This window comes from Mustelus asterias, unplaced genomic scaffold (genome assembly GCF_964213995.1).
Source record: "Mustelus asterias unplaced genomic scaffold, sMusAst1.hap1.1 HAP1_SCAFFOLD_42, whole genome shotgun sequence".
Taxonomy (NCBI): domain Eukaryota; kingdom Metazoa; phylum Chordata; class Chondrichthyes; order Carcharhiniformes; family Triakidae; genus Mustelus; species Mustelus asterias.
The window spans coordinates 1,144,913-1,159,236 of record NW_027590119.1 but is presented as its reverse complement, the minus strand read 5'-3'; the positions used below and the strand labels follow the sequence as shown (position 1 = coordinate 1,159,236).

The 14,324-nt window shown below is 46.6% G+C and overlaps 2 protein-coding genes across 2 annotated transcripts in view; both read left to right on the top strand.

The window, feature by feature from the left end:
- The window catches only part of LOC144482803 (uncharacterized), a 327,339-nt gene that overhangs the window by 171,403 nt on the left and 141,612 nt on the right, over positions 1–14,324 (top strand). The window lies entirely within an intron of this gene.
- The window catches only part of LOC144482710 (uncharacterized), a 120,571-nt gene continuing 114,929 nt past the window's right edge, over positions 8,683–14,324 (top strand). The window contains exon 1 of the mRNA XM_078201552.1: positions 8,683–8,750. The gene's annotated coding sequence lies outside the window, so the exon portion shown is untranslated. The remainder of the gene's footprint in view (positions 8,751–14,324) is intronic.

Here is a 14,324-nt window from a genome sequence, read left to right as displayed (position 1 = left end):
TGCTTAGACACAACCCTGTGTGAAGATTTCAGGAATATGTGTCCTGTACATGAAACAGTCAGCACGGATCTGTCGATTAGGATGAATCAGCACCCTCAGGACAATGTCTATTTCAGGTCCAGCAAAGTGAGAATGGAGGGAGAGTGTTTGGGATGGAGATTTACAAATTTTCAAGGATGAGAGGAAAGAATGTTTCACAGAAACCAGAATTGTCTATTCTGAGTTTTTATCCTGGACTGGCAGCAATGGTTCTTGTGAATTTCTTTCACAGGCTACTAGAAGGGGAGAATTTACAGACACAAATCTCAACAAACATGACGTTAGGACCTGACAGAGTCACCCAATTATTCAGGATCTGAATACCATCGGCATTTGAAACTAGAATGGAAAATGTTTGTCTGTTCCTTCAAACTGTTTAAACATCAGTGTGACTAGAAAATCACTGAGACACATTCACTCGAGTGAGAGTATTCCAGTGAACTGACTGTGGAAAGAGCTTTAACCAGTTACACAGCCTGGAAAAGATTGAAGGATTCACAGTGAGGAGAGACCATGTATGTGTTATCTGTGGGGTCAAACCTTCATCTGAACCTGGAGATGTACAAAGACACGCAGACCATGGAAATGTAGGGACTGGGGGAAGGGATTCAATTGTCCCTAGAAGCTGGAAACCCTTCGATGCAGCCACACTGTGGAGACACCGTTCACCTGCTCTGAGTTTGGAAGGGGATTTCGTGATTCATCCACCCTGAGGAATCACCAGCGACTTCACATCAGGGAGAGGCCATTCAACTGCTCTGAGTGTGGGAAGAAATTCAGCGATTCGTCTGCCGTGCTGACACACCAGCGGGTTCACAATGGGGAGAGACCATTCACCTGTTGTGTGTGTGGAAAGGGATTCACTCAGTCATCTACCCTGCAGAACCACCAGCGATTTCACACGGGTGAGGGACTGTCCCCCTGCTCAGAGCGTGGGAAGGGATTCACTCACTCATCCCTCCCACTGACAAACCAACGCATTCACACTGGGCCGAGGCCATTCATCTGCTCCGAGTGTGGGAAGGGATTCACTCAATTATCTAGTCTGCTGAGACACAAAGGATTACACACTGGGGAAAGGCCATTCATCTGATGTGTGTGTGTGAAGTGACTCAGTCAATCATCCAGTCTGCTGGAATACTGAGGCACTGACCCCAATAAGAAACCTGTTCAATGCTCTGACTGTGGGAGCTGCTTTAAAACCTGAGCCTACCTCAGGGTCGACCAGCGCATTCACCCTGAGGAGACCCCGTTCAGGCACTCTCACTGTGCAAAGAGGTTTAGAACATCATCTGACCTCCTGAAACATCAGGGAATTCACACTGGGGAGAGACCCTGATAATTCCCACTCACTTTCAGCGATTTCTCATAAAACCTACCAGATTGGAAGCTTCTGCCTGAAATTTTATTTTCCCTTAGTTTCCAAACTGAGACCATTCACCTGCTCAGTGTGTGGAAAAGGATTCACTTGTTCACCCAAGCTGCTGAGACACCGTGGCAGTCACACCCATTAGTGACCTTTTGGATGCTCTGACTGTGGCTGTTAATTATATCAATAGAGGTGAAGTTTATTCAGATGGAGGGCACTGATTAGATAGTTATAATGAGCAGGTAAAAAGTGGGACTCACTAATATAGCTTGGAGTCAGAGTTGAACCTGTAATGTTTGATTCTGTGAACAAATCTAGACAAAATAAAGATTGACTCCACCCCAAGGCTGTCAGGATTATAACATGGTAACACAAAATGCTTGTCTAATGGTGAAGGTTGGAAACTAAAAGAAAGTATATTTCAGACAGAAGCTTCCAATCCCAGCAGCTTTTGTGAGAAATGACTGAAAGGCAGTGGGAATTGTCAGGGTCTGATTACCTGCTGATGCTCTCGGAGTCTGAACCATACAACCAGTGGAAGAATGAAGTGGCGATGTGGACACGGGTTACATCCCGATCAAGGAGGAAACAAGATCTGGCCTTGGCATTGTCACTTCCTAACACAAGGAAATTCAGCAACAAAGCATTTTCTGATCAACCAAACTGCAAGTTGATAACTGCACTGGCACGGATGATTCATGTAAAGAATTCACTTCAGGTGGTTGGAGGGTAGAATCCCTGTCAATTGGTCTATGGGAGAAATCCCTAATTACCCTCTGTGCCGGGCGATCGCCCTCCTGCTTTAAAGGGATACAATTAGTTCCATTTTCAGTCATCAATTATCTGATTGTTCCATGAAAAGAATTGCTCGAAGCAACAAATTATTGGAGATACCAGAAGAGGGTTTCTTCATGTGTAACGTTTGTACTGAAGAAGAAAAAACATCTTTCTCTTCGATTTGTTTTGAAACACTGTTTGTGTGAATTTTTGCGATCCCGGTCAGGACTGTTAACGTTTGCAGAGAAATTCGAACACCCAGTGATTAACTGAAAGAATTACATCACAAGATTCCACATTGTTAAACAAAAACAAACTTTACTGTATGTTTAAATAAAATTTAAAAAGACAACACTACAAATTGAATACTACACTCAATAAAGATTTATGATATAAACCTAGTTCTATTTTTTTACCTCACCCCAAGAGTTTCTTTATACTTAATGATATCTTGAAGGTTCATTCACTTCTGTTCCTAGGACCTCCCAAAGGTATGTCAAAGCTCTCCACAATTCACTTTAATTCTCCCCAGTACTCCAGATATTCTCCAAGCTCCAAGAGTTTATGTGAGTCCATCCATTATCTTTTCACGAAACAAGCCTCCAATTTTCCTTTAAGCTCTCAAACTGTGGACTCCTCAGTCCAAACATGAGCTTCACTGCATTCTTGCTGAGGGATTTAAATGTTGGAAACACCCCTGGTTTCTAATGGTCCTCGAGGCTTCTAGTCCCACAGCTGGTTCACAGCTCCTGGTCCCACAACTGGTGGCTTCCAAGCTAACTGCAGACTGTCCGCTGTCTATCTGTGGAACCAGGTCATTGATTGGAAAGGACTCAAAGGTTACGGGGAAAAGGCAGGAGACTGGGATTGAGATTTATCAGCCATGATCGAATGGCACAGCAGATTCGATGGGCCGAATAGCCTAATTCTGCTCCTATATCTTATGGTCTAATTCTAACCAAGGCTCCACCCTCAATCACATATCCCCATGGTAACAGAGACCAGGTGGAATATCTGACAGATATTTAGCTTCAAAACTAAACCCTTTTTCCCTGAGGTCTGCATGAAGAATTCACCTGACAAAAACAGTACAATAATTGTCAGACTCAATGTCTCCAGCTAAAAGATCCAGCTGACCTTTTACAGTTCTTACCTCTCGAGTTTTGACTTCTTAAACCAACATGGACCATGCTTTGTGACTGCGAATTCCCTGAGGGTGTTTTCATCAGATTCTCAATCCAAGTTTTCCATTTTTTAAAAGCAATTCTTGCAACTAATTCATATTTCTAAAACATAGGAATTATGAAATTAGATTTTTGTAACAAAAACAGGAAGAAATGGAAATGTATCACCTTCATAATATCCCAGTTAGAATATTACAATATACAACATGCTGTATATCTTAACAACAGCCATGATCTTATTGAATGGTGGAGCAGGCTCGAAGGGCCAAATGGCATCCTCCTGTTCCTAAATCCACTGTTTTCCTATGTTGATCTATCTTATAACCTGCAATAGACATAATAATCCCTCCATTGTCCACTTCACAGTCACAAGTCCAGCTTGGTAACAGCACACTGCTGGGTTCCATGTCCAGAAATCTCAGTCCACTGAAGATGGAAATTACTGCTTGCAGTCTTTTCTGAAACTTTTCTTCTTTCAATAATTATAGTCCAAAGTTCCTCCTGCAAAAGGAGAGTCTTCATTGCTGTTCATTTGTGAATTTTCAAGTTCTATTTTGAAAACAGTCTGTTCAGAGTTCACATTTTGAAATTTATTTTCTTCCATGTTTGCAGTTCCTCCATTGTTTAAATCCAGAGAGAAAATTCCACTCAATTCCACATTGAAACTGTCTTCTTCCAGCTCAGTTATAGCTGGAGCTTCATTTTTAATTTCATTTCCCAGACTCAAACATTCTGGATTCTCTTTTGGAGAGAGCAAGGTCAAAATGGTTTCTGTTTGTGTCAACAACTCATTCCTTCATTGGTCAAAATTTTCTTTAGCCATTTTAAGAATGTTGTTAAAACGCATTTTACATTCTAGCAAAACAGTCTGATGTTCCTGTTTCCATTATCTGGGGTCTTGGGTTTCAGAAATCGAGGAATTGAGAACAAAAGCAAGGAAGTTACACTGATAGTTTCTAAAGCTGTGGGTGAGGCCACAACAGGATACGGAGCCCAGTTCTGATCATTACACTTTAGGAAGGATGTGAGGGTCCTTGTGAAGGTGGAGAAGAGATTTATCAGAATGGTTCCAGGAATAAGGAAGGTGACAAGAATGTGGAACTCACGACCACAGCGATTGGTTGAGGTCAATAGCGTGAATACATTGAAGGGGAAGCTGGATACATACATGAGGGAGAAAGGAATAGAAGGATATGCTGATGGGGGGAGATGAAGAGGTGGAACATCAATACTGACACAGACCTATTGAGCCGATCGGCCTTGCCCTGTGCTGTAGACTCAATGGAACGTCAACCAAATGTATTTTAGATCTACCTAGAGATGTGGATCATTTAGAATCATAAAAGAACTCCGACAGTGCAGAAGGAGGCCATTTGGTCCATCGGGTTTGCACCGACTCTCTAAAAAGAGTATCCTACCCAAGCCCTCTCACCCATTTCTCCCTGTAACCCACACAACCTCAATATCTTTGGTGACAAAGGGACAATTTAGCACGGTTAATCCACCCAACCATCTTCGGACTGTGGGACAAAATCTAGGCACCCAGAGGAAACCCACACAGATACGGGGAGAATGTGCAACTCCATACAGACAGTGACCCAAGACCAGAATGGAACCCGGGTTTCCTGCCTCTGTGAGGTAGCAGTGCTAACCACTCTGCCATCACGCCACCCTGGTGGAAATGTGCTCTCCCTGGCTCAAATAACATCAGCCCACTTGAAGGAAAGCCATGAGACCAGACAGTGAGCAGACAGAAGCCCTCTGAAGGGCTTACACTGTCAGAGTAAACATGGTTCAGTCCTGGATGTGATTAACAGCAGAATCCAACTCCTGTAATCACTTGTGAATTCGCTGGTGTCTCAGCAAGTGAGACGACCGTTTAAATCTATTCCCACACTGGGAGCAGCTGACCTGCCTCTCCCCAGAGTGAACTCGCTGGTGTGTGAGCAGATTGGAGATCTGAGTGAATCCCTTCCCAAAGTCAGAGCAAGTGAACGGCCTCTCCCCAGTGTGAACTCGCTGGTGTGTGAGCAGATTGGAGATCTGAGTGAATCCCTTCCCACAGTCAGAGCAAGTGAATGGCCTCTCCCCAGTATGGACTCGCTGGTGTGCCAGCAGGGTGGATGAATGACTGAAACCCTTCCCGCACACAGAGCAGGTGAAGGGTGTCTCCCCAGTGTGAACTCGCTGGTGTATTAGCAGTTGGGATGATGTTCTAAGTCTCTTCACGCAGTAAGAGCAACTCAACGGTCTGTCCTCAGTGTGAATGCGCTGGTGGCCCATCAGAGTCTGAGAGCTTTTGAAGCTACGCCCACAGTCTGAGCATTTAAACGGTCTCCCATTCGTTTGAGTGACATGGTGTGTCTGCAGGGTGGATGAATGACTGAATCCCTTCCCACACACACAGCAAGGGAACGGCCTCTCTCCAGGGTGAACTCGCTGGTGCCTTCACAGGGTGGAACGATCACTGAATCCTTTCCCACTGTCTGAGCAGGTGAAAGGCCTCTCCCCGGTGTGAACTCGCTGATGTGTCAGCAGGCTGGATAACTGAGTGAATCCTTTCTCACACACAGAGCAGGTGAACGGCCTCTCCCCAGAGTGAACTCGCTGGTGTCTCAGCAGGGTGGATAACTGAGTGAATCCCTTCCCACACACAGAGCAGGTGAACGGCCTCTCCCCAGAGTGAACTCGCTGGTGTCTCAGCAGGGTGGTTGATATACTGAATCCCTTCCTACACACGGAGCAGATGAACGGCCTCTCCCCAGTACGAACTCGTCGATGTGTGTCCAGTGCAGATGAGCACTGGAATCCCTTCCCACAGTCCCCACACTTCCATGGTCTCTCCATGGTGCCAGTGTCCTTTTGATAATCAGTTGATTCCACATCCAAGTACAGAACGTATGTACAGTTTCTCCTCGCTGTGAATGGGGTGATGTTTTTCAGGCTGTGTTACTGGTTGAAGCTCTTTCCACAGTCAGTTCACTGGAACACTCTCACTCAGGTGTGTGGGGTCTCCATTCTTGTCCAGTCACACTGATGTTTGAAATCTTTTCCCACAGACAGAACAAACAAACATTTCTTCTCATACATTCAAACGGCAATTATATTCAGGTCCTGATGAATCCAGTGACTTTGTAACATCTTGTTGTGACGTTTGGTGTGAGATTTCAGTCTGTAAATTCTCTCCTTCTAATATCCTGTTTATCGAAGTTATCAGTGTAAGTATAGAACTGAAATTCAAAACAGACAATTCTAGTTTCCATGGAATATTCTTTACTTTCTCATTCCCTAAGGTTGTAAATCTCCGTCCCACACACTCTCCCTCCAATCTCACTCTGCTGTACCTAATATACACCCTCCCAATTCTCCTGAAGGTGCTGATTCAGGCTGATTGACAGACCTATGCTCCCGTCCAGTACAAAGAGACCTGAAAATCTTCATACAGGCTACTAGCCAATGTCCACATTACTAAACATATTATTTGATCAGCAATAGAAAGGAGATGTGAAGAACAATTTTATTCACGAGTTGTCACAACCTGACCTCACTGCTTCTGTGCATGGTGGAATCAGAAATGATCAATGATTTGAAAAATAAATCAGATAGGTGTGAAGAAATTAAAAAGGGAAAAGAGTTATGGAGGGGAAATGGGACTGAGTGGATTGATGTACAGAGAGTCAGCATGGACTTCTTCCAACTATCACTGGAATATCTACAAAATTTCAGGCAATGTAGTGGAAGACATGCCCTGTCTACATCAATGGTGACAAAGTGGAAATGGTTGAGAGCTCAAGTTTCTCGGTGTTCAGATCACAACAACCTGTCCTGGTCCCTCTATACTGCTGCTTTAGTTAAGAAAGCCCACCAACGCCTCGACTTTCTCAGGAGGCTAAGGAAATTCAACATGTCGACATGTCAGCTACGACTCTCACCAATTTTTACAGGGACACCACAGAAAGCATCCCATCCAGTTGTATCACAGCTTGGTGTTGCTGCTGCTCTGACCAAGAGTGCAAAAAACTAGAAGGGGTGTGAATGTGGCCCAGTCCATCACGCAAATCAGCCTCTTATCCATTGACACTGTCTACATTTCCTATTGCCTCAGAAAAGCAGCCAGCATAATCAAGGACCCCACGTATCCTGGACATTCTCTTTTCTATCTTCTTCCGTCGGGAAAAAGATACAAAAGTCTGAGGTCACAAACCAACCGACTCAAGAACAGCTTCTTCCCTGCTGCCACCAGACTTTTACAAACAAAGAACAAAGAAAATTACAGCACAGGAACAGGCCCTTTGACCTTTCAAGCCTGCACCGACCATGCTGCCCGACTTAACTAAAACCCCCTACCCTTCCGGGGACCATATCCCTCTATTCCCATCCTATTCATGTATTTGTCAAGACGCCCCTTAAAAGTCACCATCATATCTGCTTCCACTATCTCCCCCGGCAGCGAGTTCCAGGCACCCACCACCCTCTGTGTAAAAAACCTGTCTCGTACATCTCCTTTAAACCTTACCCCTCACACATTAAACCTGTGCCCCCTAGTAATTGACTCTTCCATCCTGGGAAAAAGCTTCTGACTATCCACTCTGTCCATGCCCCTCATAATCGTGTAGACTTCTGTCAGGTCACTCCTCAACCTCCGTTGTTCCAGTGAGAACAAACCAAGTTTCTCCAACCTCTCCTCATAGCTAATGCCCTCCACACCAGGCAACATCCTGGTAAATCTTTTCTGTACCCTCTCCAAAGCCTCCTCCTTTTGAATGGACCTACCTCATATTAAGCTGATCTTTCTCTTCACCCTTTCTGCACTCTCTCCTTTCCTACTCCCCTATGTACTCTATGAACAGTATGCTTTGTCTGTATACCGCGCAAGAAACAATACTTTTCACTGTATCCCAATACATGTGACAATAAATCAAATCAAACCCATTGCTGCATTTCCTTCCTGAAGCCACATTTGTCCACTGGGGCCTGGCCCCGGGAGAAAGCGCTGCAGCTGCCGTTGTGTTGGGTGTCGAGGCGGTGCCGCTCGTTCCTTATTGGGGGTGTTGAAGCCTCCACTGGGTGTGTGGAGCCTCCCCTCCCACCCACTGCCCCGAACGCTGCCTCCGCTTATCCGCCTCCTTCCCGCCTGAAGATCAGACAAACAAGCGCCTGTCCCTGGACATGAGCCGCACTGCGCATGCCCAACGTCACAATGCCCGGGGACTGATTGACGGCAGCTCCGGACCAATAGAAAAAGGGGGCGGAGCTGGAGGACCGAGCGGGAGCGGCTGGTCCTCCAACCAGCGTGAATAGGGGGAGGGGTCTGAAGCATGCGCAGTGCGGTTAATGGCGGCGGACGGACGGTTTTAACTCGAATCCGAGATCAGTTCAAGGTAAAGGGCGGCGCGTCGAGAGAGGTGAATGTGGCGGGTGGGTGGAGAGGCTTCGTAAACATGTTGTTCAAACTCAAACCCAAACTCAAACTTTCCGGGCGTCCTGTTGGTACCAAATTGGAGGCGCAACTTGTCGTGTTGGGCCTGGGCTGACGGCCGTCAATCTGTCGGTGGCAATGTCTATCAGTGCGCAAGTGCGGCCGGCATCTTTGTGAGGGGCAATGTGCAGCAGGGTGCAGGTGCGATCGCCATGTTTGTAGGGGGCGCAGGAGTGTCTACCTTTGTGATGTATGGGACCTGAACCCACTGCAGTCCATGTTGTGCAAGTACATCCACCCTGCTGGTAGGGAGGAAATTCCAGCATTTTGACCCAGCGACTGCGAAGGAACGGCGATATATTTCCAAGATGTGGAGATGCCGGTGTTGGACTGGGGTAAACACAGTAAGAAGTCTCACAACACCAGGTTAAAGTCCAACAGGTTTATTTGGTAGCACAAGCCACTAGGTTTTGGAGCACTGCTCCTTCATCACGTAAGTGGGAGTTCTGTTCACAAACAGGGCATATAAAGACACAAACTCAATTTACAAAATAATGATTGGAATGCGAGTCTTTACAGGTAATCAAGTCTTTAAAGGTACAGATAATGTGAGTGGAGAAAGGGTTAAGCACAGGTTAAAGAGATGTGTATTGTCTCCAGCCAGGACAGTTAGCATACAGTTAGGACAAAGCATACCTTTCATGGAGTACATGGGGAGAAGGAAAGGATAGGGTGCGGGTACAGGTAGGGTGAAGAGAAAGATCAGCTTAATATATGATAGGACCATTCAAACATGACAGTCGGAAGAAGTTGTTCTTGAGTCGTTTGGTACATGTTTTCAGACCATAGAACCATAGAACATTAAAGCACAGAAACAGGCCTTTTGCCCCTTCTTGGCTGTGCTGAACCATTTTTTTGCCTCGTCCCACTGACCTGCACTTGGACCATATCCCTCCACACCCCTCTCATCCATGAACCCGTCCAAGTTTTTCTTAAATGTTAAAAGCATTCACCACTTTATCCGGCAGCTCATTCCAGACTCCCATCACTCTCTGCGTGAAGAAGCCCCCCCCTAATATTCCCTTTAAACTTTTCTCCTTTCGCCCTTAACCCATGCCCTCTGGTTTTTTTCTCCCCTGGCCTCGCTGGAAAAAGCCTGCTTGCATTCACTCTATCTATACCCATCAAAATCTTATACACCTCTATCAAATCTCCTCTCATTCTTCTACGCTCCAGGGAATAAAGTCCTAACCTATTCAACTTTTCTCTGTAACTCAGTTTCTCAAGTCCCGGCAACATCCTTGTAAACCTTCTCTGCACTCTTTCAACTTTATTAATATCCTTCCTGTAATTAGGTGACCAAAACTGCACACAATACTCTAAATTCGGCCTCACCAATGTCTTATACAACCTCACCATAACACTCCAACTCTCATACTCGATACTTTGATTTATAAAGGCCAATGTACCAAAAGCACTCTTTATGACCCTATCTACCTGTGACGCCACTTTTAGGAAATTATGTATCTGTATTCCCAGATCCCACTGTTCTACTGCACTCTTCAGTGCCGACCATTTACCTTGTATGTTCTACCTTGGTTTGTCCTTCCAAAGTGCAATACCTCACACTTGGCCTGGCCAACATGTGACTCCAAAGCCACAACAATGTGGTTGACTCTCAACTGCCCTCCAATGGCAACGAGGGATGGGTAATAAATGCTGGCCAGCCAGCAACCCATGTCCCATAAATGAATAAAAAGAATTCAATTGAACAGCTTGGTGGGCTGAATTTCTAACTATTTCTTACGATCTGTCAGGAACATGAAATGGTGAGTGTCGATCAGCATTAATTAGCACCTTCAGGAGAATTGGGTAGTGTATATTAAAGTTTAAGGTTTATTTATTAGTCACAAGTAAGGCTTATATTAACACTGCAATGAAGTTAGTGTGAAATTCTCCTAGTTGTCACACTCCGGCACCTGTCCGGGTCGATGCACCGAACCAGCACGTCTTTCAGAATGAGGGAGGAAACTCATGCAGACACGGGGAGAACGTGCAAACTCCACACAGACAGTGACCCAAGCCGGAAATCGAGCCCGGGTCCCTGGCACTGTGAGGCTGCAGTGCTAACCACTGTGTCACCATGCTGCAGAATGCTAAATGGAATGAGAGAGAGAGTGTATGTGTGAGGGGCGTGGGTGGAGATTTAAAGAATGTTCCATAGAAACTACAATTGTCTGTTTTGAATTTCTATCATGTGCTGACAGTGATGATTTTTGTAAACTCCTTTCAGTGGATATTGGAAGGAGAGGTTTTGACTGGAAAAGCACTGAGATTCTCACACCCGTATCAGAGTGTTCCAGTGCACTGATTGTGGAGAGACACAAGGACTCCGACACCATGGAGAAACCATGGAAATGTGGAGACTGTGGGAAGGGATTCAGAGCCCCATCTGGGGTGGAATCTCATCGACGCAGTCACACCGGGGAGAGACCGTTCATATGCTCCACTTGTGGGAAGGGAACCAATCATTCATCGAATCTGCTGAGACACCAGCGAATTCACACTGAGGAGAGGCTAGTCACCTGCTCACAGTGTGGGAAGGGAGTCAGAGATTCATCCACCCTGCAGGTGGGGGGAAAGAGCAGGGGGGGCGGGGGGGGGGGAAGAGCAGGGGGGCGGGGGGGGGGGGAAGAGCGGGGGGGGGGAAGAGCGGGGGGGGGAAGAGCGGGGGGGGGGAAGAGCAGGGGGGGGAAGAGCAGGGGGGGGAAGAGTGGGGGCGGGGGGCTGGGAAAGAGCAGGGGGGGGGGAAGAGAAAGATTGAGAGAGAAAGAATCCAACCCCTGCAATCACTTGTGAACTTGTTGGTGTCTCTGCAGGTTGGATGACCGATTGAATCCCTTCCCACACACAGAGCAGGTGAACCGTCTCTCCCCGGTGTGAACCCGCTGGTGTCTCCGCCATGTGGATGACCTCCTAAACCTCTTTGAGCAGTGAGAGCAGCTAAACGGTCTCTCGTCAGTGTGAATGGGTTGGTGGACCATCAGTTCCCGAGAGCTTTTGAAGCCACTCCCACAGTCAGAGCATTTAAAGGGTCTCTCCTGGGTGTGAGTGACCTTGTGGCTCAACAGGTTGGGCAACTGAGTGAATCCCTTCCCACACACAGAGCAGGTGTACGGTCTCTCTCTGTGTGAACCCATTGGTGTGTCAACAGATTGTTCAACCGAGTGAACTCTTTCCCACACACAGAGCAGGTGAACGGCCTCTCCCCGGTGTGAATGCGCTGGTGGGTTAGCAGATTGTTTAACCGAGAGAATCCTTTCCCACACACAGAGCAGGTGAACGGTCTCTCCCCAGTGTGAACTCCCTGGTGTGTTTGTAAATGGGATAACTGAGTGAATCCCTTCCCACACACACAGCAGGTGAATGGTCTCTCTCCAGTGTGACTGCGCCGATGAGTTTCCAGTGCAGATGGGAACCTGAATCCTTTCCCACAGTCCCCACATTTACACAATTTCTCCATGGTGCGGGTGTCCTTGCGACTCTCCAGGCTTGACAATCAGTTCAGTTACAACATAACATGGGTGCGGTCTCTCTGCTGCAATGTATTTTCAGGCTGTTTAACTGGTTAAAGTTCTTTCCACAGTCACTCGGGTGTGTGCATGTTTCAGTGTGTGTGTGTCTCGGTGCTTTTCCAGTCACACTGTTTAAAATCTCCCGAAGCAGACAGAGCAGAGAAACATTTCCATTCTAGATTCAAAAGTCGATGATATTCAGATCCCAATGAACTGAGTGACTATGTTAGATTTTGATGTGAAGTTTGGTTTCATATTCGTCTTTACATTTTCTGATATCCTGCAAAAGGAATTTACAAAAGTCATCAGTGTCAGCACAGGATAGAAATTCAGAACAGACAATTCTAATTTCTATGGAACATTCTTTTCTCTCTCATTCCTCAAAGCTGTAAATCTCCATCCCACACACTCTCCCTCCATTCTCACTCTGCTGTATCTAATATTCACCATCCCAATTCTCCTGAAGGTGCTGATTGAGGCTGATTGACAGATCCATGCTCACTGCTTCCTGTCCTGGACACAGAGAGAGCTGGAAATTTCCATGCAGGCTGCCAGACAGATAAATGTCTACATTACTGGAGTAAAAATGTGTGGAATATACAGACCGAATTCACTTCATTCCCTTCAGTTGCTGCAAGTCCCCAATTTCCCCCAGAATGAGGAAAGAAATGGAAAGGGGGAAACATTGATTTCCTCCCAGATGTTGCCCAGAGGAGGAAGTTTCACTCTGAAGCTCATTGGACAACTTCTGCATTGTGACGTCACGATAGAGCCCTGCCTGAATCAGCCAATAGAAATCTCTCTGCTCCGGGTGACATCTCCGGGTTCCATTGCGCAGGCCCGGGCGCGCGGACCCGGGAGCCCCGCCCCCACCCATTGTTCCCCTCCCCCTACACCTCTTCCAGCCACGGTTTCCAGACAACTGGCTGCCGGCTCCGGCCAGAGCGAGAAGCCGCTCGGTGATCGCACCCCGCCCCCCCCCCCCCCCCCCCCCCGCCTGGGACTGCAAATGTGCGAGGGAGAGGGGAAGCTGCACATGTGCGGGGGAGAACCCACCCTCTGATCTTCATGCTGAGGTGTTGACCAATGGGAAGAGTTGAAGGACTGGGAGGACTCTGGTCTTCCAGCCAATCAGAGCGTGGGCTTTGTGTGAATGAAGATTGATCTTCAGACAGACTCAAACTTCCCCCTGTCTCCAACATCTGTGAGTAAAACACTTTCTTTTCTCATCCTTTCCATTTCTTTTCTCATTCTGGGGGAAATTGGGGACTTGCAGCAACTGAAGGCAAAGGAAGTGAATCCAGGGAGCGTGCAGACTCTGGAAAGGTTGGCCCAGGTTTCTCTCTCTCTTCAACCAGAAAATGATCCATTTCTGCCCACTGTTTGCTGTTAGCCAATCTTCTATCCACGCCAATATGTCATCCCCGCAGCATGAATTTTTATTTGCTGCAATAACCTTTGATGCGGCACCTCATCAAATGTCTTCTGGAAATCTAAGTACAACGCATCCACCGGTTTCCCTTTATCCAATTCCCGATGAGGAATTATAGAAAATTGAACAACACATCAACTATCTCATTCTGTCAAGACCCGAGAATGAAGCCCAGCAGGACCCGAGGACTCATCAGCCCACAGCTCCAACAGTTTGCTGAGGACCACTTCCCTGGGAATTGTCCTTTTTCAGAGTTCATCCCACACTTCTGTTTTCTGATTTCCAGCTGTTTCTGAGTTTTAACTGTATCCTCTATTGTGAACACCGAGGCAAAATACTTGTTCAATTCATCTCCCAGCTCCTTATTTTTCATCATCAATTCCTGGACTCACTTTCTATTAGACAGTTAAGAAATGAGGTGGAGCAAGTGACTGAAGTGTCAGTCAGGGAGCACTATTGGGAGCACCAATAGTTTCAAAATAGTTCTGGAAAAAAATAGGACAGGTCCACAGGTCAAGGCCCTAAACTG